Source organism: Lissotriton vulgaris, unplaced genomic scaffold (assembly GCF_964263255.1).
Source record: "Lissotriton vulgaris unplaced genomic scaffold, aLisVul1.2 SCAFFOLD_714, whole genome shotgun sequence".
NCBI classification, from domain to species: Eukaryota; Metazoa; Chordata; class Amphibia; order Caudata; family Salamandridae; genus Lissotriton; species Lissotriton vulgaris.
In genome coordinates, this window is record NW_028248223.1 from 846,934 (window position 1) to 870,396 (window position 23,463).

Below are 23,463 nucleotides of genomic sequence, written 5' to 3' on the forward strand. Positions count from 1 at the left end.
GTAGGTTGAAAGAGACAAATATTGACTCCTTTCAAAATGTCCAACAGCTTGAACAAGTTACAGAAATACGAACTTTATAATACTTTTACATCACATTCCTAGACAAAATAGTGTGACATTACAAAATCCTATCCTGTTTTTCTCACATGCATTTCAGAGGGCTGATTCCCAGCATTCCTTTTTGAAGATTTCCACACTATTGATAAGGCGAATATAGCACATTTTGAAAGAGATGTTTTCTTAAATCAAACCTAGAGAACCACAATGACGGTATCATTCAGATAGTAGAAATGTTTTTTGTATATTAGTATGGAAGTTGTGAAATAAAACATTTCTCATGCTGATTTTCAACAGTCGATCTGCAATCATGAAATATAAGCTTTTGCTTGGAGGCCTCAAAGGTACTGATCTAATTTTCTTTTTTAAAATTATTCACAGATCGTATGATATGCTTTGTACAAATCAACTATGTTGTTAGATCAAAATTTATTAAAAAGTGACTATCTCAATTTCAGGACATATAGAAGAGGAAGGAGAAGGCGCTCATGTTTCAAATGCGGAGAGGCAACAACTGTTCATTATTTTCACCTCTATTAATTATATGTATTTTTATAATGTATATATTTATATTTTCCGATAAATATACATAGACATATAGCGATATATAGGGAGATACATACATATAAGTTGATACGTACAAGTTTATAAGTAAATGAGATGTTTTTCCAAATAATACTTCTAAGAACTGAATGGAAACAAAATCGTAAAGTTTAGATAAGTCCCACTGAGCTTTGTACTTAGATCCCTGTTTTCAGAGTCCAGATTGACAAGCATAACACCATCAACCCACCTGTACCAGGTTGAGCTTTCCGTTTTGACAGAAGAGATTGCATTCACAGGGAAATCTTAATTTTTATTGCAAAATCTTATCTCACATAAAAAGTACTGTTCAACAGAGTCATAGCGTTACTTGAGTCCTTTGTGCAACATACTTCCCTAACATAGTTCAATGGGCAAAAGTTGAACAGAATAGAAAAGTAATACAATTCTGTTTGTCTTTGACTGTAGAAAATAAAAAATGTGAAATGTCCACATTGCTGCAGCAATTTGCTCCCCTGTCACATGGGAGGTTCCATGGTGTAATGGTTAGCACTTTGGACTTTGAATCCAAGGATCCGAGTTCAAATCTCGGTGGGACCACTTTCATGACTTATGACCAAATCTTTTTCTGTCAAGTGTATTCATAAATATCATAAATCTAACACGGGTAGAGTGAAACATTAATTTATTTATTGTATTTTAAAAGTCTATTTGATGTGAGCAAATTATAGAACTTTTAGAAAACATGGAAATTAAATGGCTCAAAATAATGAGACATTTTGTGAGCTGACTCTGTTTTCTCAAACTCATCACAAGGGGCTGATGCAAGATATTACTTGTTTAAATCTTACTGTTATTGATAAGGGGAACAAGGAACTTTTTTAATTGGAAAGCCTTCATTAAAAGAAAACTTGAGGAATCAAATTGTGTATTTTGGGGGCAGAAGAGATGAACTTTTAAATAACAATATTGAAATTCAGACACACAGATATGTACACTCTGTTTTTCTAAAGTAAATCCATAACCATGAAGTAGAATCTTTCGAAAGACATGTCAGATGTATTAATCTGAATTCCTCTTTCAAAGAAATGCACAATTAAATGCACTGTGTAAGTCAAGAATGTTGTCAGATAAGAAATCAGCAAAATTAACTATCTTATTACTGATCATACAGATGAGAAAGAAAAAGAACCTCTTGCTCAAATTGTGGATGGGAAAGAACAGTTTTTAGTTTTCAGCTTCTGTACTTATAGTTATGATTAATTCATTTCTTTATATTGTATTATCGCTATCTAGATGGATATAACCATGTATACATAGATACATACTTATACGTTGATAAGTTTCAGTATAAAGCTTTGACGTTATGTTTTTCCAAGTCCAAATTCTAAGAAATTAGTGAAATATTAAATCTCATAATTCAAGCAGGTCCCACCGAGATTTGAACTCGGATCGCTGGACTCAGAGTCTAGAGTGCTAACCATTACACCATGGAACCCCGCCATACATGAGGGCTTTTTCCATTGAGACAAAAGAGAGCGCATCAGTGCGGGGGCTTTTCTTACATTGATGAAAAGATATCTCAGTTGAATGCTCATAGTGTAAAGAGCGATAATGTGATTTGATTCTTTTCAGCTACATTCTCCATAACAGTGTTAAATGTGCAAACGTTTATCAGGGCATGCAATTTACAAAATAATGATCATCTTTGACTGAAGAATATTAAAACATTCTACATTTCCAAACTACTACATCCATTTCTCTGACTCTCACATGGGTGGCTACAAAGAGCAATGGTTGGCACTTTGGACTTTGCATGCAAAGGTACCAGTCCAATTCTTTGAGGTACTTCTTTACTACTCTTGACCTTTTCCATTTCTGTCATCTTTGTTTATTGATAGCTCTAATCCAACACCAGTAGGTTGAAAGAGACAAATATTGACTCCTTTCAAAATGTCCAACAGCTTGAACAAGTTACAGAAATACGAACTTTATAATACTTTTACATCACAATCCTAGACAAAATAGTGTGACATTACAAAATCCTATCCTGTTTTTCTCACATGCATTTCAGAGGGCTGATTCCCAGCATTCCTTTTTGAAGATTTCCACACTATTGATAAGGCGAATATAGCACATTTTGAAAGAGATGTTTTCTTAAATCAAACCTAGAGAACCACAATGACGGTATCATTCAGATAGTAGAAATGTTTTTTGTATATTAGTATGGAAGTTGTGAAATAAAACATTTCTCATGCTGATTTTCAACAGTCGATCTGCAATCATGAAATATAAGCTTTTGCTTGGAGGCCTCAAAGGTACTGATCTAATTTTCTTTTTTAAAATTATTCACAGATCGTATGATATGCTTTGTACAAATCAACTATGTTGTTAGATCAAAATTTATTAAAAAGTGACTATCTCAATTTCAGGACATATAGAAGAGGAAGGAGAAGGCGCTCATGTTTCAAATGCGGAGAGGCAACAACTGTTCATTATTTTCACCTCTATTAATTATATGTATTTTTATAATGTATATATTTATATTTTCCGATAAATATACATAGACATATAGAGATATATAGGGAGATACATACATATAAGTTGATACGTACAAGTTTATAAGTAAATGAGATGTTTTTCCAAATAATACTTCTAAGAACTGAATGGAAACAAAATCGTAAAGTTTAGATAAGTCCCACTGAGCTTTGTACTTAGATCCCTGTTTTCAGAGTCCAGATTGACAAGCATAACACCATCAACCCACCTGTACCAGGTTGAGCTTTCCGTTTTGACAGAAGAGATTGCATTCACAGGGAAATCTTAATTTTTATTGCAAAATCTTATCTCACATAAAAAGTACTGTTCAACAGAGTCATAGCGTTACTTGAGTCCTTTGTGCAACATACTTCCCTAACATAGTTCAATGGGCAAAAGTTGAACAGAATAGAAAAGTAATACAATTCTGTTTGTCTTTGACTGTAGAAAATAAAAAATGTGAAATGTCCACATTGCTGCAGCAATTTGCTCCCCTGTCACATGGGAGGTTCCATGGTGTAATGGTTAGCACTTTGGACTTTGAATCCAAGGATCCGAGTTCAAATCTCGGTGGGACCACTTTCATGACTTATGACCAAATCTTTTTCTGTCAAGTGTATTCATAAATATCATAAATCTAACACGGGTAGAGTGAAACATTAATTTATTGATTGTATTTTAAAAGTCTATTTGATGTGAGCAAATTATAGAACTTTTAGAAAACATGGAAATTAAATGGCTCAAAATAATGAGACATTTTGTGAGCTGACTCTGTTTTCTCAAACTCATCACAAGGGGCTGATGCAAGATATTACTTGTTTAAATCTTACTGTTATTGATAAGGGGAACAAGGAACTTTTTTAATTGGAAAGCCTTCATTAAAAGAAAACTTGAGGAATCAAATTGTGTATTTTGGGGGCAGAAGAGATGAACTTTTAAATAACAATCTTGAAATTCAGACACACAGATATTTACACTCTGTTTTTCTAAAGTAAATCCATAACCATGAAGTAGAATCTTTCAAAAGACATGTCAGATGTATTAATCTGAATTCCTCTTTCAAAGAAATGCACAATTAAATGCACTGTGTAAGTCAAGAATGTTGTCAGATAAGAAATCAGCAAAATTGACTATCTTATTACTGATCATACAGATGAGAAAGAAAAAGAACCTCTTGCTCAAATTGTGGATGGGAAAGAACAGTTTTTAGTTTTCAGCTTCTGTACTTATAGTTATGATTAATTCATTTCTTTATATTGTATTATCGCTATCTAGATGGATATAGCCATGTATACATAGATACATACTTATACGTTGATAAGTTTCAGTATAAAGCTTTGACGTTATGTTTTTCCGAGTCCAAATTCTAAGAAATTAGTGAAATATTAAATCTCATAATTCAAGCAGGTCCCACCGAGATTTGAACTCGGATCGCTGGACTCAGAGTCTAGAGTGCTAACCATTACACCATGGAACCCCGCCATACATGAGGGCTTTTTCCATTGAGACAAAAGAGAGCGCATCAGTGCGGGGGCTTTTCTTACATTGATGAAAAGATATCTCAGTTGAATGCTCATAGTGTAAAGAGCGATAATGTGATTTGATTCTTTTCAGCTACATTCTCCATAACAGTGTTAAATGTGCAAACGTTTATCAGGGCATGCAATTTACAAAATAATGATCATCTTTGACTGAAGAATATTAAAACATTCTACATTTCCAAACTACTACATCCATTTCTCTGACTCTCACATGGGTGGCTACAAAGAGCAATGGTTGGCACTTTGGACTTTGCATGCAAAGGTACCAGTCCAATTCTTTGAGGTACTTCTTTACTACTCTTGACCTTTTCCATTTCTGTCATCTTTGTTTATTGATAGCTCTAATCCAACACCAGTAGGTTGAAAGAGACAAATATTGACTCCTTTCAAAATGTCCAACAGCTTGAACAAGTTACAGAAATACGAACTTTATAATACTTTTACATCACAATCCTAGACAAAATAGTGTGACATTACAAAATCCTATCCTGTTTTTCTCACATGCATTTCAGAGGGCTGATTCCCAGCATTCCTTTTTGAAGATTTCCACACTATTGATAAGGCGAATATAGCACATTTTGAAAGAGATGTTTTCTTAAATCAAACCTAGAGAACCACAATGACGGTATCATTCAGATAGTAGAAATGTTTTTTGTATATTAGTATGGAAGTTGTGAAATAAAACATTTCTCATGCTGATTTTCAACAGTCGATCTGCAATCATGAAATATAAGCTTTTGCTTGGAGGCCTCAAAGGTACTGATCTAATTTTCTTTTTTAAAATTATTCACAGATCGTATGATATGCTTTGTACAAATCAACTATGTTGTTAGATCAAAATTTATTAAAAAGTGACTATCTCAATTTCAGGACATATAGAAGAGGAAGGAGAAGGCGCTCATGTTTCAAATGCGGAGAGGCAACAACTGTTCATTATTTTCACCTCTATTAATTATATGTATTTTTATAATGTATATATTTATATTTTCCGATAAATATACATAGACATATAGCGATATATAGGGAGATACATACATATAAGTTGATACGTACAAGTTTATAAGTAAATGAGATGTTTTTCCAATTAATACTTCTAAGAACTGAATGGAAACAAAATCGTAAAGTTTAGATAAGTCCCACTGAGCTTTGTACTTAGATCCCTGTTTTCAGAGTCCAGATTGACAAGCATAACACCATCAACCCACCTGTACCAGGTTGAGCTTTCCGTTTTGACAGAAGAGATTGCATTCACAGGGAAATCTTAATTTTTATTGCAAAATCTTATCTCACATAAAAAGTACTGTTCAACAGAGTCATAGCGTTACTTGAGTCCTTTGTGCAACATACTTCCCTAACATAGTTCAATGGGCAAAAGTTGAACAGAATAGAAAAGTAATACAATTCTGTTTGTCTTTGACTGTAGAAAATAAAAAATGTGAAATGTCCACATTGCTGCAGCAATTTGCTCCCCTGTCACATGGGAGGTTCCATGGTGTAATGGTTAGCACTTTGGACTTTGAATCCAAGGATCCAAGTTAAAATCTCGGTGGGACCACTTTCATGACTTATGACCAAATCTTTTTCTCTCAAGTGTATTCATAAATATCATAAATCTAACACGGGTAGAGTGAAACATTAATTTACTGATTGTATTTTAAAAGTCTATTTGATGTGAGCAAATTATAGAACTTTTAGAAAACATGGAAATTAAATGGCTCAAAATAATGAGACATTTTGTGAGCTGACTCTGTTTTCTCAAACTCATCACAAGGGGCTGATGCAAGATATTACTTGTTTAAATCTTACTGTTATTGATAAGGGGAACAAGGAACTTTTTTAATTGGAATTAAAAGAAAACTTGAGGAATCAAATTGTGTATTTTGGGGGCAGAAGAGATGAACTTTTAAATAACAATCTTGAAATTCAGACACACAGATATTTACACTCTGTTTTTCTAAAGTAAATCCATAACCATGAAGTAGAATCTTTCGAAAGACATGTCAGATGTATTAATCTGAATTCCTCTTTCAAAGAAATGCACAATTAAATGCACTGTGTAAGTCAAGAATGTTGTCAGATAAGAAATCAGCAAAATTAACTATCTTATTACTGATCATACAGATGAGAAAGAAAAAGAACCTCTTGCTCAAATTGTGGATGGGAAAGAACAGTTTTTAGTTTTCAGCTTCTGTACTTATGTTTATGATTAATTCATTGCTTTATATTGTATTATCGCTATCTAGATGGATATAGCCATGTATACATAGATACATACTTATACGTTGATAAGTTTCAGAATAAAGCTTTGACGTTATGTTTTTCCACGTCCAAATTCTAAGAAATTAGTGAAATATTAAATCTCATAATTCAAGCAGGTCCCACCGAGATTTGAACTCGGATCGCTGGATTCAGAGTCCAGAGTGCTAACCATTACACCATGGAACCCCGCCATACATGAGGGCTTTTTCCATTGAGACAAAAGAGAGCGCATCAGTGCGGGGGCTTTTCTTACATTGATGAAAAGATATCTCAGTTGAATGCTCATAGTGTAAAGAGCGATAATGTGATTTGATTCTTTTCAGCTACATTCTCCATAACAGTGTTAAATGTGCAAACGTTTATCAGGACATGCAATTTACAAAATAATGATCATCTTTGACTGAAGAATATTAAAACATTCTACATTTCCAAACTACTACATCCATTTCTCTGTCTCTCACATGGGTGGCTCCAAAGAGCAATGGTTGGCACTTTGGACTTTGCATGCAAAGGTACCAGTCCAATTCTTTGAGGTACTTCTTTACTACTCTTGACCTTTTCCATTTCTGTCATCTTTGTTTATTGATAGCTTCAATCCAACACCAGTAGGTTGAAAGAGACAAATATTGACTCCTTTCAAAATGTCCAACAGCTTGAACAAGTTACAGAAATACGAACTTTATAATACTTTTACATCACATTCCTAGACAAAATAGTGTGACATTACAAAATCCTATCCTGTTTTTCTCACATGCATTTCAGAGGGCTGATTCCCAGCATTCCTTTTTGAAGATTTCCACACTATTGATAAGGCGAATATAGCACATTTTGAAAGAGATGTTTTCTTAAATCAAACCTAGAGAACCACAATGACGGTATCATTCAGATAGTAGAAATGTTTTTTGTATATTAGTATGGAAGTTGTGAAATAAAACATTTCTCATGCTGATTTTCAACAGTCGATCTGCAATCATGAAATATAAGCTTTTGCTTGGAGGCCTCAAAGGTACTGATATAATTTTCTTTTTTAAAATTATTCACAGATCGTATGATATGCTTTGTACAAATCAACTATGTTGTTAGATCAAAATTGATTAAAAAGTGACTATCTCAATTTCAGGACATATAGAAGAGGAAGGAGAAGGCGCTCATGTTTCAAATGCGGAGAGCCAACAACTGTTCATTACTTTCACCTCTATTAATTATATGTATTTTTCTAATGTATATATTTATATTTTCCGATAAATATACATAGACATATAGCGATATATAGGGAGATACATACATATAAGTTGATACGTACAAGTTTATAAGTAAATGAGATGTTTTTCCAATTAATACTTCTAAGAACTGAATGGAAACAAAATCGTAAAGTTTAGATAAGTCCCACTGAGCTTTGTACTTAGATCCCTGTTTTCAGAGTCCAGATTGACAAGCATAACACCATCAACCCACCTGTACCAGGTTGAGCTTTCCGTTTTGACAGAAGAGATTGCATTCACAGGGAAATCTTAATTTTTATTGCAAAATCTTATCTCACATAAAAAGTACTGTTCAACAGAGTCATAGCGTTACTTGAGTCCTTTGTGCAACATACTTCCCTAACATAGTTCAATGGGCAAAAGTTGAACAGAATAGAAAAGTAATACAATTCTGTTTGTCTTTGACTGTAGAAAATAAAAAATGTGAAATGTCCACATTGCTGCAGCAATTTGCTCCCCTGTCACATGGGAGGTTCCATGGTGTAATGGTTAGCACTTTGGACTTTGAATCCAAGGATCCGAGTTCAAATCTCGGTGGGACCACTTTCATGACTTATGACCAAATCTTTTTCTGTCAAGTGTATTCATAAATATCATAAATCTAACACGGGTAGAGTGAAACATTAATTTATTGATTGTATTTTAAAAGTCTATTTGATGTGAGCAAATTATAGAACTTTTAGAAAACATGGAAATTAAATGGCTCAAAATAATGAGACATTTTGTGAGCTGACTCTGTTTTCTCAAACTCATCACAAGGGGCTGATGCAAGATATTACTTGTTTAAATCTTACTGTTATTGATAAGGGGAACAAGGAACTTTTTTAATTGGAAAGCCTTCATTAAAAGAAAACTTGAGGAATCAAATTGTGTATTTTGGGGGCAGAAGAGATGAACTTTTAAATAACAATCTTGAAATTCAGACACACAGATATTTACACTCTGTTTTTCTAAAGTAAATCCATAACCATGAAGTAGAATCTTTCGAAAGACATGTCAGATGTATTAATCTGAATTCCTCTTTCAAAGAAATGCACAATTAAATGCACTGTGTAAGTCAAGAATGTTGTCAGATAAGAAATCAGCAAAATTAACTATCTTATTACTGATCATACAGATGAGAAAGAAAAAGAACCTCTTGCTCAAATTGTGGATGGGAAAGAACAGTTTTTAGTTTTCAGCTTCTGTACTTATGTTTATGATTAATTCATTGCTTTATATTGTATTATCGCTATCTAGATGGATATAGCCATGTATACATAGATACATACTTATACGTTGATAAGTTTCAGAATAAAGCTTTGACGTTATGTTTTTCCACGTCCAAATTCTAAGAAATTAGTGAAATATTAAATCTCATAATTCAAGCAGGTCCCACCGAGATTTGAACTCGGATCGCTGGATTCAGAGTCCAGAGTGCTAACCATTACACCATGGAACCCCGCCATACATGAGGGCTTTTTCCATTGAGACAAAAGAGAGTGCATCAGTGCGGGGGCTTTTCTTACATTGATGAAAAGATATCTCAGTTGAATGCTCATAGTGTAAAGAGCGATAATGTGATTTGATTCTTTTCAGCTACATTCTCCATAACAGTGTTAAATGTGCAAACGTTTATCAGGACATGCAATTTACAAAATAATGATCATCTTTGACTGAAGAATATTAAAACATTCTACATTTCCAAACTACTACATCCATTTCTCTGTCTCTCACATGGGTGGCTCCAAAGAGCAATGGTTGGCACTTTGGACTTTGCATGCAAAGGTACCAGTCCAATTCTTTGAGGTACTTCTTTACTACTCTTGACCTTTTCCATTTCTGTCATCTTTGTTTATTGATAGCTTCAATCCAACACCAGTAGGTTGAAAGAGACAAATATTGACTCCTTTCAAAATGTCCAACAGCTTGAACAAGTTACAGAAATACGAACTTTATAATACTTTTACATCACATTCCTAGACAAAATAGTGTGACATTACAAAATCCTATCCTGTTTTTCTCACATGCATTTCAGAGGGCTGATTCCCAGCATTCCTTTTTGAAGATTTCCACACTATTGATAAGGCGAATATAGCACATTTTGAAAGAGATGTTTTCTTAAATCAAACCTAGAGAACCACAATGACGGTATCATTCAGATAGTAGAAATGTTTTTTGTATATTAGTATGGAAGTTGTGAAATAAAACATTTCTCATGCTGATTTTCAACAGTCGATCTGCAATCATGAAATATAAGCTTTTGCTTGGAGGCCTCAAAGGTACTGATATAATTTTCTTTTTTAAAATTATTCACAGATCGTATGATATGCTTTGTACAAATCAACTATGTTGTTAGATCAAAATTGATTAAAAAGTGACTATCTCAATTTCAGGACATATAGAAGAGGAAGGAGAAGGCGCTCATGTTTCAAATGCGGAGAGCCAACAACTGTTCATTACTTTCACCTCTATTAATTATATGTATTTTTCTAATGTATATATTTATATTTTCCGATAAATATACATAGACATATAGCGATATATAGGGAGATACATACATATAAGTTGATACGTACAAGTTTATAAGTAAATGAGATGTTTTTCCAATTAATACTTCTAAGAACTGAATGGAAACAAAATCGTAAAGTTTAGATAAGTCCCACTGAGCTTTGTACTTAGATCCCTGTTTTCAGAGTCCAGATTGACAAGCATAACACCATCAACCCACCTGTACCAGGTTGAGCTTTCCGTTTTGACAGAAGAGATTGCATTCACAGGGAAATCTTAATTTTTATTGCAAAATCTTATCTCACATAAAAAGTACTGTTCAACAGAGTCATAGCGTTACTTGAGTCCTTTGTGCAACATACTTCCCTAACATAGTTCAATGGGCAAAAGTTGAACAGAATAGAAAAGTAATACAATTCTGTTTGTCTTTGACTGTAGAAAATAAAAAATGTGAAATGTCCACATTGCTGCAGCAATTTGCTCCCCTGTCACATGGGAGGTTCCATGGTGTAATGGTTAGCACTTTGGACTTTGAATCCAAGGATCCGAGTTCAAATCTCAGTGGGACCACTTTCATGAGTTATGACCAAATCTTTTTCTGTCAAGTGTATTCATAAATATCATAAATCTAACACGGGTAGAGTGAAACATTAATTTATTGATTGTATTTTAAAAGTCTATTTGATGTGAGCAAATTATAGAACTTTTAGAAAACATGGAAATTAAATGGCTCAAAATAATGAGACATTTTGTGAGCTGACTCTGTTTTCTCAAACTCATCACAAGGGGCTGATGCAAGATATTACTTATTTAAATCTTACTGTTATTGATAAGGGGAACAAGGAACTTTTTTAATTGGAAAGCCTTCATTAAAAGAAAACTTGAGGAATCAAATTGTGTATTTTGGGGGCAGAAGAGATGAACTTTTAAATAACAATCTTGAAATTCAGACACACAGATATTTACACTCTGTTTTTCTAAAGTAAATCCATAACCATGAAGTAGAATCTTTCGAAAGACATGTCAGATGTATTAATCTGAATTCCTCTTTCAAAGAAATGCACAATTAAATGCACTGTGTAAGTCAAGAATGTTGTCAGATAAGAAATCAGCAAAATTAACTATCTTATTACTGATCATACAGATGAGAAAGAAAAAGAACCTCTTGCTCAAATTGTGGATGGGAAAGAACAGTTTTTAGTTTTCAGCTTCTGTACTTATGTTTATGATTAATTCATTGCTTTATATTGTATTATCGCTATCTAGATGGATATAGCCATGTATACATAGATACATACTTATACGTTGATAAGTTTCAGAATAAAGCTTTGACGTTATGTTTTTCCAAGTCCAAATTCTAAGAAATTAGTGAAATATTAAATCTCATAATTCAAGCAGGTCCCAGCGAGATTTGAACTCGGATCGCTGGATTCAGAGTCCAGAGTGCTAACCATTACACCATGGAACCCCGCCATACATGAGGGCTTTTTCCATTGAGACTTAAGAGAGCGCATCAGTGCGGGGGCTTTTCTTACATTGATGAAAAGATATCTCAGTTGAATGCTCATAGTGTAAAGAGCGATAATGTGATTTGATTCTTTTCAGCTACATTCTCCATAACAGTGTTAAATGTGCAAACGTTTATCAGGACATGCAATTTACAAAATAATGATCATCTTTGACTGAAGAATATTAAAACATTCTACATTTCCAAACTACTACATCCATTTCTCTGTCTCTCACATGGGTGGCTCCAAAGAGCAATGGTTGGCACTTTGGACTTTGCATGCAAAGGTACCAGTCCAATTCTTTGAGGTACTTCTTTACTACTCTTGACCTTTTCCATTTCTGTCATCTTTGTTTATTGATAGCTCCAATCCAACACCAGTAGGTTGAAAGAGACAAATATTGACTCCTTTCAAAATGTCCAACAGCTTGAACAAGTTACAGAAATACGAACTTTATAATACTTTTACATCACATTCCTAGACAAAATAGTGTGACATTACAAAATCCTATCCTGTTTTTCTCACATGCATTTCAGAGGGCTGATTCCCAGCATTCCTTTTTGAAGATTTCCACACTATTGATAAGGCGAATATAGCACATTTTGAAAGAGATGTTTTCTTAAATCAAACCTAGAGAACCACAATGACGGTATCATTCAGATAGTAGAAATGTTTTTTGTATATTAGTATGGAAGTTGTGAAATAAAACATTTCTCATGCTGATTTTCAACAGTCGATCTGCAATCATGAAATATAAGCTTTTGCTTGGAGGCCTCAAAGGTACTGATATAATTTTCTTTTTTAAAATTATTCACAGATCGTATGATATGCTTTGTACAAATCAACTATGTTGTTAGATCAAAATTGATTAAAAAGTGACTATCTCAATTTCAGGACATATAGAAGAGGAAGGAGAAGGTGCTCATGTTTCAAATGCGGAGAGGCAACAACTGTTCATTACTTTCACCTCTATTAATTATATGTATTTTTCTAATGTATATATTTATATTTTCCGATAAATATACATAGACATATAGCGATATATAGGGAGATACATACATATAAGTTGATACGTACACGTTTATAAGTAAATGAGATGTTTTTCCAATTAATACTTCTAAGAACTGAATGGAAACAAAATCGTAAAGTTTAGATAAGTCCCACTGAGCTTTGTACTTAGATCCCTGTTTTCAGAGTCCAGATTGACAAGCATAACACCATCAACCCACCTGTACCAGGTTGAGCTTTCCGTTTTGACAGAAGAGATTGCATTCACAGGGAAATCTTAATTTTTATTGCAAAATCTTATCTCACATAAAAAGTACTGTTCAACAGAGTCATAGCGTTACTTGAGTCCTTTGTGCAACATACTTCCCTAACATAGTTCAATGGGCAAAAGTTGAACAGAATAGAAAAGTAATACAATTCTGTTTGTCTTTGACTGTAGAAAATAAAAAATGTGAAATGTCCACATTGCTGCAGCAATTTGCTCCCCTGTCACATGGGAGGTTCCATGGTGTAATGGTTAGCACTTTGGACTTTGAATCCAAGGATCCGAGTTCAAATCTCAGTGGGACCACTTTCATGAGTTATGACCAAATCTTTTTCTGTCAAGTGTATTCATAAATATCATAAATCTAACACGGGTAGAGTGAAACATTAATTTATTGATTGTATTTTAAAAGTCTATTTGATGTGAGCAAATTATAGAACTTTTAGAAAACATGGAAATTAAATGGCTCAAAATAATGAGACATTTTGTGAGCTGACTCTGTTTTCTCAAACTCATCACAAGGGGCTGATGCAAGATATTACTTATTTAAATCTTACTGTTATTGATAAGGGGAACAAGGAACTTTTTTAATTGGAAAGCCTTCATTAAAAGAAAACTTGAGGAATCAAATTGTGTATTTTGGGGGCAGAAGAGATGAACTTTTAAATAACAATCTTGAAATTCAGACACACAGATATTTACACTCTGTTTTTCTAAAGTAAATCCATAACCATGAAGTAGAATCTTTCGAAAGACATGTCAGATGTATTAATCTGAATTCCTCTTTCAAAGAAATGCACAATTAAATGCACTGTGTAAGTCAAGAATGTTGTCAGATAAGAAATCAGCAAAATTAACTATCTTATTACTGATCATACAGATGAGAAAGAAAAAGAACCTCTTGCTCAAATTGTGGATGGGAAAGAACAGTTTTTAGTTTTCAGCTTCTGTACTTATGTTTATGATTAATTCATTGCTTTATATTGTATTATCGCTATCTAGATGGATATAGCCATGTATACATAGATACATACTTATACGTTGATAAGTTTCAGAATAAAGCTTTGACGTTATGTTTTTCCAAGTCCAAATTCTAAGAAATTAGTGAAATATTAAATCTCATAATTCAAGCAGGTCCCACCGAGATTTGAACTCGGATCGCTGGATTCAGAGTCCAGAGTGCTAACCATTACACCATGGAACCCCGCCATACATGAGGGCTTTTTCCATTGAGACTTAAGAGAGCGCATCAGTGCGGGGGCTTTTCTTACATTGATGAAAAGATATCTCAGTTGAATGCTCATAGTGTAAAGAGCGATAATGTGATTTGATTCTTTTCAGCTACATTCTCCATAACAGTGTTAAATGTGCAAACGTTTATCAGGACATGCAATTTACAAAATAATGATCATCTTTGACTGAAGAATATTAAAACATTCTACATTTCCAAACTACTACATCCATTTCTCTGTCTCTCACATGGGTGGCTCCAAAGAGCAATGGTTGGCACTTTGGACTTTGCATGCAAAGGTACCAGTCCAATTCTTTGAGGTACTTCTTTACTACTCTTGACCTTTTCCATTTCTGTCATCTTTGTTTATTGATAGCTCCAATCCAACACCAGTAGGTTGAAAGAGACAAATATTGACTCCTTTCAAAATGTCCAACAGCTTGAACAAGTTACAGAAATACGAACTTTATAATACTTTTACATCACATTCCTAGACAAAATAGTGTGACATTACAAAATCCTATCCTGTTTTTCTCACATGCATTTCAGAGGGCTGATTCCCAGCATTCCTTTTTGAAGATTTCCACACTATTGATAAGGCGAATATAGCACATTTTGAAAGAGATGTTTTCTTAAATCAAACCTAGAGAACCACAATGACGGTATCATTCAGATAGTAGAAATGTTTTTTGTATATTAGTATGGAAGTTGTGAAATAAAACATTTCTCATGCTGATTTTCAACAGTCGATCTGCAATCATGAAATATAAGCTTTTGCTTGGAGGCCTCAAAGGTACTGATATAATTTTCTTTTTTTAAATTATTCACAGATCGTATGATATGCTTTGTACAAATCAACTATGTTGTTAGATCAAAATTGATTAAAAAGTGACTATCTCAATTTCAGGACATATAGAAGAGGAAGGAGAAGGTGCTCATGTTTCAAATGCGGAGAGGCAACAACTGTTCATTACTTTCACCTCTATTAATTATATGTATTTTTCTAATGTATATATTTATATTTTCCGATAAATATACATAGACATATAGCGATATATAGGGAGATACATACATATAAGTTGATACGTACAAGTTTATAAGTAAATGAGATGTTTTTCCAATTAATACTTCTAAGAACTGAATGGAAACAAAATCGTAAAGTTTAGATAAGTCCCACTGAGCTTTGTACTTAGATCCCTGTTTTCAGAGTCCAGATTGACAAGCATAACACCATCAACCCACCTGTACCAGGTTGAGCTTTCCGTTTTGACAGAAGAGATTGCATTCACAGGGAAATCTTAATTTTTATTGCAAAATCTTATCTCACATAAAAAGTACTGTTCAACAGAGTCATAGCGTTACTTGAGTCCTTTGTGCAACATACTTCCCTAACATAGTTCAATGGGCAAAAGTTGAACAGAATAGAAAAGTAATACAATTCTGTTTGTCTTTGACTGTAGAAAATAAAAAATGTGAAATGTCCACATTGCTGCAGCAATTTGCTCCCCTGTCACATGGGAGGTTCCATGGTGTAATGGTTAGCACTTTGGACTTTGAATCCAAGGATCCGAGTTCAAATCTCGGTGGGACCACTTTCATGACTTATGACCAAATCTTTTTCTGTCAAGTGTATTCATAAATATCATAAATCTAACACGGGTAGAGTGAAACATTAATTTATTGATTGTATTTTAAAAGTCTATTTGATGTGAGCAAATTATAGAACTTTTAGAAAACATGGAAATTAAATGGCTCAAAATAATGAGACATTTTGTGAGCTGACTCTGTTTTCTCAAACTCATCACAAGGGGCTGATGCAAGATATTACTTGTTTAAATCTTACTGTTATTGATAAGGGGAACAAGGAACTTTTTTAATTGGAAAGCCTTCATTAAAAGAAAACTTGAGGAATCAAATTGTGTATTTTGGGGGCAGAAGAGATGAACTTTTAAATAACAATCTTGAAATTCAGACACACAGATATTTACACTCTGTTTTTCTAAAGTAAATCCATAACCATGAAGTAGAATCTTTCGAAAGACATGTCAGATGTATTAATCTGAATTCCTCTTTCAAAGAAATGCACAATTAAATGCACTGTGTAAGTCAAGAATGTTGTCAGATAAGAAATCAGCAAAATTAACTATCTTATTACTGATCATACAGATGAGAAAGAAAAAGAACCTCTTGCTCAAATTGTGGATGGGAAAGAACAGTTTTTAGTTTTCAGCTTCTGTACTTATGTTTAATTCATTTCTTTATATTGTATTATCGCTATCTAGATGGATATAGCCATGTATACATAGATACATACTTATACGTTGATAAGTTTCAGAATAAAGCTTTGACGTTATGTTTTTCCAAGTCCAAATTCTAAGAAATTAGTGAAATATTAAATCTCATAATTCAAGCAGGTCCCAGCGAGATTTGAACTCGGATCGCTGGATTCAGAGTCCAGAGTGCTAACCATTACACCATGGAACCCCGCCATACATGAGGGCTTTTTCCATTGAGACTTAAGAGAGCGCATCAGTGCGGGGGCTTTTCTTACATTGATGAAAAGATATCTCAGTTGAATGCTCATAGTGTAAAGAGCGATAATGTGATTTGATTCTTTTCAGCTACATTCTCCATAACAGTGTTAAATGTGCAAACGTTTATCAGGACATGCAATTTACAAAATAATGATCATCTTTGACTGAAGAATATTAAAACATTCTACATTTCCAAACTACTACATCCATTTCTCTGTCTCTCACATGGGTGGCTCCAAAGAGCAATGGTTGGCACTTTGGACTTTGCATGCAAAGGTACCAGTCCAATTCTTTGAGGTACTTCTTTACTACTCTTGACCTTTTCCATTTCTGTCATCTTTGTTTATTGATAGCTCCAATCCAACACCAGTAGGTTGAAAGAGACAAATATTGACTCCTTTCAAAATGTCCAACAGCTTGAACAAGTTACAGAAATACGAACTTTATAATACTTTTACATCACATTCCTAGACAAAATAGTGTGACATTACAAAATCCTATCCTGTTTTTCTCACATGCATTTCAGAGGGCTGATTCCCAGCATTCCTTTTTGAAGATTTCCACACTATTGATAAGGCGAATATAGCACATTTTGAAAGAGATGTTTTCTTAAATCAAACCTAGAGAACCACAATGACGGTATCATTCAGATAGTAGAAATGTTTTTTGTATATTAGTATGGAAGTTGTGAAATAAAACATTTCTCATGCTGATTTTCAACAGTCGATCTGCAATCATGAAATATAAGCTTTTGCTTGGAGGCCTCAAAGGTACTGATATAATTTTCTTTTTTAAAATTATTCACAGATCGTATGATATGCTTTGTACAAATCAACTATGTTGTTAGATCAAAATTGATTAAAAAGTGACTATCTCAATTTCAGGACATATAGAAGAGGAAGGAGAAGGTGCTCATGTTTCAAATGCGGAGAGGCAACAACTGTTCATTACTTTCACCTCTATTAATTATATGTATTTTTCTAATGTATATATTTATATTTTCCGATAAATATACATAGACATATAGCGATATATAGGGAGATACATACATATAAGTTGATACGTACAAGTTTATAAGTAAATGAGATGTTTTTCCAATTAATACTTCTAAGAACTGAATGGAAACAAAATCGTAAAGTTTAGATAAGTCCCACTGAGCTTTGTACTTAGATCCCTGTTTTCAGAGTCCAGATTGACAAGCATAACACCATCAACCCACCTGTACCAGGTTGAGCTTTCCGTTTTGACAGAAGAGATTGCATTCACAGGGAAATCTTAATTTTTATTGCAAAATCTTATCTCACATAAAAAGTACTGTTCAACAGAGTCATAGCGTTACTTGAGTCCTTTGTGCAACATACTTCCCTAACATAGTTCAATGGGCAAAAGTTGAACAGAATAGAAAAGTAATACAATTCTGTTTGTCTTTGACTGTAGAAAATAAAAAATGTGAAATGTCCACATTGCTGCAGCAATTTGCTCCCCTGTCTCATGGGAGGTTCCATGGTGTAATGGTTAGCACTTTGGACTTTGAATCCAAGGATCCGAGTTCAAATCTCGGTGGGACCACTTTCATGACTTATGACCAAATCTTTTTCTGTCAAGTGTATTCATAAATATCATAAATCTAACACGGGTAGAGTGAAACATTAATTTATTGATTGTATTTTAAAAGTCTATTTGATGTGAGCAAATTATAGAACTTTTAGAAAACATGGAAATTAAATGGCTCAAAATAATGAGACATTTTGTGAGCTGACTCTGTTTTCTCAAACTCATCACAAGGGGCTGATGCAAGATATTACTTGTTTAAATCTTACTGTTATTGATAAGGGGAACAAGGAACTTTTTTAATTGGAAAGCCTTCATTAAAAGAAAACTTGAGGAATCAAATTGTGTATTTTGGGGGCAGAAGAGATGAACTTTTAAATAACAATCTTGAAATTCAGACACACAGATATTTACACTCTGTTTTTCTAAAGTAAATCCATAACCATGAAGTAGAATCTTTCGAAAGACATGTCAGATGTATTAATCTGAATTCCTCTTTCAAAGAAATGCACAATTAAATGCACTGTGTAAGTCAAGAATGTTGTCAGATAAGAAATCAGCAAAATTAACTATCTTATTACTGATCATACAGATGAGAAAGAAAAAGAACCTCTTGCTCAAATTGTGGATGGGAAAGAACAGTTTTTAGTTTTCAGCTTCTGTACTTATGTTTAATTCATTTCTTTATATTGTATTATCGCTATCTAGATGGATATAGCCATGTATACATAGATACATACTTATACGTTGATAAGTTTCAGTATAAAGCTTTGACGTTATGTTTTTCCAAGTCCAAATTCTAAGAAATTAGTGAAATATTAAATCTCATAATTCAAGCAGGTCCCACCGAGATTTGAACTCGGATCGCTGGATTCAGAGTCCAGAGTGCTAACCATTACACCATGGAACCCCGCCATACATGAGGGCTTTTTCCATTGAGACAAAAGAGAGCGCATCAGTGCGGGGGCTTTTCTTACATTGATGAAAAGATATCTCAGTTGAATGCTCATAGTGTAAAGAGCGATAATGTGATTTGATTCTTTTCAGCTACATTCTCCATAACAGTGTTAAATGTGCAAACGTTTATCAGGACATGCAATTTACAAAATAATGATCATCTTTGACTGAAGAATATTAAAACATTCTACATTTCCAAACTACTACATCCATTTCTCTGTCTCTCACATGGGTGGCTCCAAAGAGCAATGGTTGGCACTTTGGACTTTGCATGCAAAGGTACCAGTCCAATTCTTTGAGGTACTTCTTTACTACTCTTGACCTTTTCCATTTCTGTCATCTTTGTTTATTGATAGCTCCAATCCAACACCAGTAGGTTGAAAGAGACAAATATTGACTCCTTTCAAAATGTCCAACAGCTTGAACAAGTTACAGAAATACGAACTTTATAATACTTTTACATCACATTCCTAGACAAAATAGTGTGACATTACAAAATCCTATCCTGTTTTTCTCACATGCATTTCAGAGGGCTGATTCCCAGCATTCCTTTTTGAAGATTTCCACACTATTGATAAGGCGAATATAGCACATTTTGAAAGAGATGTTTTCTTAAATCAAACCTAGAGAACCACAATGACGGTATCATTCAGATAGTAGAAATGTTTTTTGTATATTAGTATGGAAGTTGTGAAATAAAACATTTCTCATGCTGATTTTCAACAGTCGATCTGCAATCATGAAATATAAGCTTTTGCTTGGAGGCCTCAAAGGTACTGATATAATTTTCTTTTTTAAAATTATTCACAGATCGTATGATATGCTTTGTACAAATCAACTATGTTGTTAGATCAAAATTGATTAAAAAGTGACTATCTCAATTTCAGGACATATAGAAGAGGAAGGAGAAGGTGCTCATGTTTCAAATGCGGAGAGGCAACAACTGTTCATTACTTTCACCTCTATTAATTATATGTATTTTTCTAATGTATATATTTATATTTTCCGATAAATATACATAGACATATAGCGATATATAGGGAGATACATACATATAAGTTGATACGTACAAGTTTATAAGTAAATGAGATGTTTTTCCAATTAATACTTCTAAGAACTGAAAGGAAACAAAATCGTAAAGTTTAGATAAGTCCCACTGAGCTTTGTACTTAGATCCCTGTTTTCAGAGTCCAGATTGACAAGCATAACACCATCAACCCACCTGTACCAGGTTGAGCTTTCCGTTTTGACAGAAGAGATTGCATTCACAGGGAAATCTTAATTTTTATTGCAAAATCTTATCTCACATAAAAAGTACTGTTCAACAGAGTCATAGCGTTACTTGAGTCCTTTGTGCAACATACTTCCCTAACATAGTTCAATGGGCAAAAGTTGAACAGAATAGAAAAGTAATACAATTCTGTTTGTCTTTGACTGTAGAAAATAAAAAATGTGAAATGTCCACATTGCTGCAGCAATTTGCTCCCCTGTCACATGGGAGGTTCCATGGTGTAATGGTTAGCACTTTGGACTTTGAATCCAAGGATCCGAGTTCAAATCTCGGTGGGACCACTTTCATGACTTATGACCAAATCTTTTTCTGTCAAGTGTATTCATAAATATCATAAATCTAACACGGGTAGAGTGAAACATTAATTTATTGATTGTATTTTAAAAGTCGATTTGATGTGAGCAAATTATAGAACTTTTAGAAAACATGGAAATTAAATGGCTCAAAATAATGAGACATTTTGTGAGCTGACTCTGTTTTCTCAAACTCATCACAAGGGGCTGATGCAAGATATTACTTGTTTAAATCTTACTGTTATTGATAAGGGGAACAAGGAACTTTTTTAATTGGAAAGCCTTCATTAAAAGAAAACTTGAGGAATCAAATTGTGTATTTTGGGGGCAGAAGAGATGAACTTTTAAATAACAATCTTGAAATTCAGACACACAGATATTTACACTCTGTTTTTCTAAAGTAAATCCATAACCATGAAGTAGAATCTTTCGAAAGACATGTCAGATGTATTAATCTGAATTCCTCTTTCAAAGAAATGCACAATTAAATGCACTGTGTAAGTCAAGAATGTTGTCAGATAAGAAATCAGCAAAATTAACTATCTTATTACTGATCATACAGATGAGAAAGAAAAAGAACCTCTTGCTCAAATTGTGGATGGGAAAGAACAGTTTTTAGTTTTCAGCTTCTGTACTTATGTTTAATTCATTTCTTTATATTGTATTATCGCTATCTAGATGGATATAGCCATGTATACATAGATACATACTTATACGTTGATAAGTTTCAGAATAAAGCTTTGACGTTATGTTTTTCCAAGTCCAAATTCTAAGAAATTAGTGAAATATTAAATCTCATAATTCAAGCAGGTCCCACCGAGATTTGGACTCGGATCGCTGGATTCAGAGTCCAGAGTGCTAACCATTACACCATGGAACCCCGCCATACATGAGGGCTTTTTCCATTGAGACAAAAGAGAGCGCATCAGTGCGGGGGCTTTTCTTACATTGATGAAAAGATATCTCAGTTGAATGCTCATAGTGTAAAGAGCGATAATGTGATTTGATTCTTTTCAGCTACATTCTCCATAACAGTGTTAAATGTGCAAACGTTTATCAGGACATGCAATTTACAAAATAATGATCATCTTTGACTGAAGAATATTAAAACATTCTACATTTCCAAACTACTACATCCATTTCTCTGTCTCTCACATGGGTGGCTCCAAAGAGCAATGGTTGGCACTTTGGACTTTGCATGCAAAGGTACCAGTCCAATTCTTTGAGGTACTTCTTTACTACTCTTGACCTTTTCCATTTCTGTCATCTTTGTTTATTGATAGCTCCAATCCAACACCAGTAGGTTGAAAGAGACAAATATTGACTCCTTTCAAAATGTCCAACAGCTTGAACAAGTTACAGAAATACGAACTTTATAATACTTTTACATCACATTCCTAGACAAAATAGTGTGACATTACAAAATCCTATCCTGTTTTTCTCACATGCATTTCAGAGGGCTGATTCCCAGCATTCCTTTTTGAAGATTTCCACACTATTGATAAGGCGAATATAGCACATTTTGAAAGAGATGTTTTCTTAAATCAAACCTAGAGAACCACAATGACGGTATCATTCAGATAGTAGAAATGTTTTTTGTATATTAGTATGGAAGTTGTGAAATAAAACATTTCTCATGCTGATTTTCAACAGTCGATCTGCAATCATGAAATATAAGCTTTTGCTTGGAGGCCTCAAAGGTACTGATCTAATTTTCTTTTTTAAAATTATTCACAGATCGTATGATATGCTTTGTACAAATCAACTATGTTGTTAGATCAAAATTGATTAAAAAGTGACTATCTCAATTTCAGGACATATAGAAGAGGAAGGAGAAGGCGCTCATGTTTCAAATGCGGAGAGCCAACAACTGTTCATTACTTTCACCTCTATTAATTATATGTATTTTTCTAATGTATATATTTATATTTTCCGATAAATATACATAGACATATAGCGATATATAGGGAGATACATGCATATAAGTTGATACGTACAAGTTTATAAGTAAATGAGATGTTTTTCCAATTAATACTTCTAAGAACTGAATGGAAACAAAATCGTAAAGTTTAGATAAGTCCCACTGAGCTTTGTACTTAGATCCCTGTTTTCAGAGTCCAGATTGACAAGCATAA

General features: G+C 33.6%; 14 non-coding genes across 14 annotated transcripts; 8 read left to right on the forward strand and 6 right to left on the reverse strand.

Moving 5' to 3' along the window:
- Window positions 1–1,128: 1,128 nt before the first annotated feature.
- Window positions 1,129–1,200, forward strand: TRNAQ-UUG (transfer RNA glutamine (anticodon UUG)). Its single transcript has one exon. It is a non-coding gene; the product is annotated as a tRNA-Gln (tRNA).
- A 2,445-nt stretch (window positions 1,201–3,645) lies between these two features.
- Window positions 3,646–3,717, forward strand: TRNAQ-UUG (transfer RNA glutamine (anticodon UUG)). The gene has a single exon. It is a non-coding gene; the product is annotated as a tRNA-Gln (tRNA).
- Window positions 3,718–7,052: 3,335 nt separating this feature from the next.
- On the reverse strand, window positions 7,053–7,124 carry TRNAQ-CUG (transfer RNA glutamine (anticodon CUG)). The gene has a single exon. It is a non-coding gene; the product is annotated as a tRNA-Gln (tRNA).
- A 1,547-nt stretch (window positions 7,125–8,671) lies between these two features.
- Window positions 8,672–8,743, forward strand: TRNAQ-UUG (transfer RNA glutamine (anticodon UUG)). Its single transcript has one exon. It is a non-coding gene; the product is annotated as a tRNA-Gln (tRNA).
- An 826-nt stretch (window positions 8,744–9,569) lies between these two features.
- On the reverse strand, window positions 9,570–9,641 carry TRNAQ-CUG (transfer RNA glutamine (anticodon CUG)). The gene has a single exon. It is a non-coding gene; the product is annotated as a tRNA-Gln (tRNA).
- Window positions 9,642–11,188: 1,547 nt separating this feature from the next.
- TRNAQ-UUG (transfer RNA glutamine (anticodon UUG)) lies at window positions 11,189–11,260 on the forward strand. The gene has a single exon. It is a non-coding gene; the product is annotated as a tRNA-Gln (tRNA).
- An 826-nt stretch (window positions 11,261–12,086) lies between these two features.
- Window positions 12,087–12,158, reverse strand: TRNAQ-CUG (transfer RNA glutamine (anticodon CUG)). Its single transcript has one exon. It is a non-coding gene; the product is annotated as a tRNA-Gln (tRNA).
- Window positions 12,159–13,705: 1,547 nt separating this feature from the next.
- Window positions 13,706–13,777, forward strand: TRNAQ-UUG (transfer RNA glutamine (anticodon UUG)). Its single transcript has one exon. It is a non-coding gene; the product is annotated as a tRNA-Gln (tRNA).
- Window positions 13,778–14,603: 826 nt separating this feature from the next.
- TRNAQ-CUG (transfer RNA glutamine (anticodon CUG)) lies at window positions 14,604–14,675 on the reverse strand. The gene has a single exon. It is a non-coding gene; the product is annotated as a tRNA-Gln (tRNA).
- Window positions 14,676–16,222: 1,547 nt separating this feature from the next.
- Window positions 16,223–16,294, forward strand: TRNAQ-UUG (transfer RNA glutamine (anticodon UUG)). Its single transcript has one exon. It is a non-coding gene; the product is annotated as a tRNA-Gln (tRNA).
- An 820-nt stretch (window positions 16,295–17,114) lies between these two features.
- On the reverse strand, window positions 17,115–17,186 carry TRNAQ-CUG (transfer RNA glutamine (anticodon CUG)). The gene has a single exon. It is a non-coding gene; the product is annotated as a tRNA-Gln (tRNA).
- A 1,547-nt stretch (window positions 17,187–18,733) lies between these two features.
- On the forward strand, window positions 18,734–18,805 carry TRNAQ-UUG (transfer RNA glutamine (anticodon UUG)). Its single transcript has one exon. It is a non-coding gene; the product is annotated as a tRNA-Gln (tRNA).
- An 820-nt stretch (window positions 18,806–19,625) lies between these two features.
- On the reverse strand, window positions 19,626–19,697 carry TRNAQ-CUG (transfer RNA glutamine (anticodon CUG)). Its single transcript has one exon. It is a non-coding gene; the product is annotated as a tRNA-Gln (tRNA).
- Window positions 19,698–21,244: 1,547 nt separating this feature from the next.
- TRNAQ-UUG (transfer RNA glutamine (anticodon UUG)) lies at window positions 21,245–21,316 on the forward strand. Its single transcript has one exon. It is a non-coding gene; the product is annotated as a tRNA-Gln (tRNA).
- The last annotated feature ends 2,147 nt before the right edge of the window (window positions 21,317–23,463 follow it).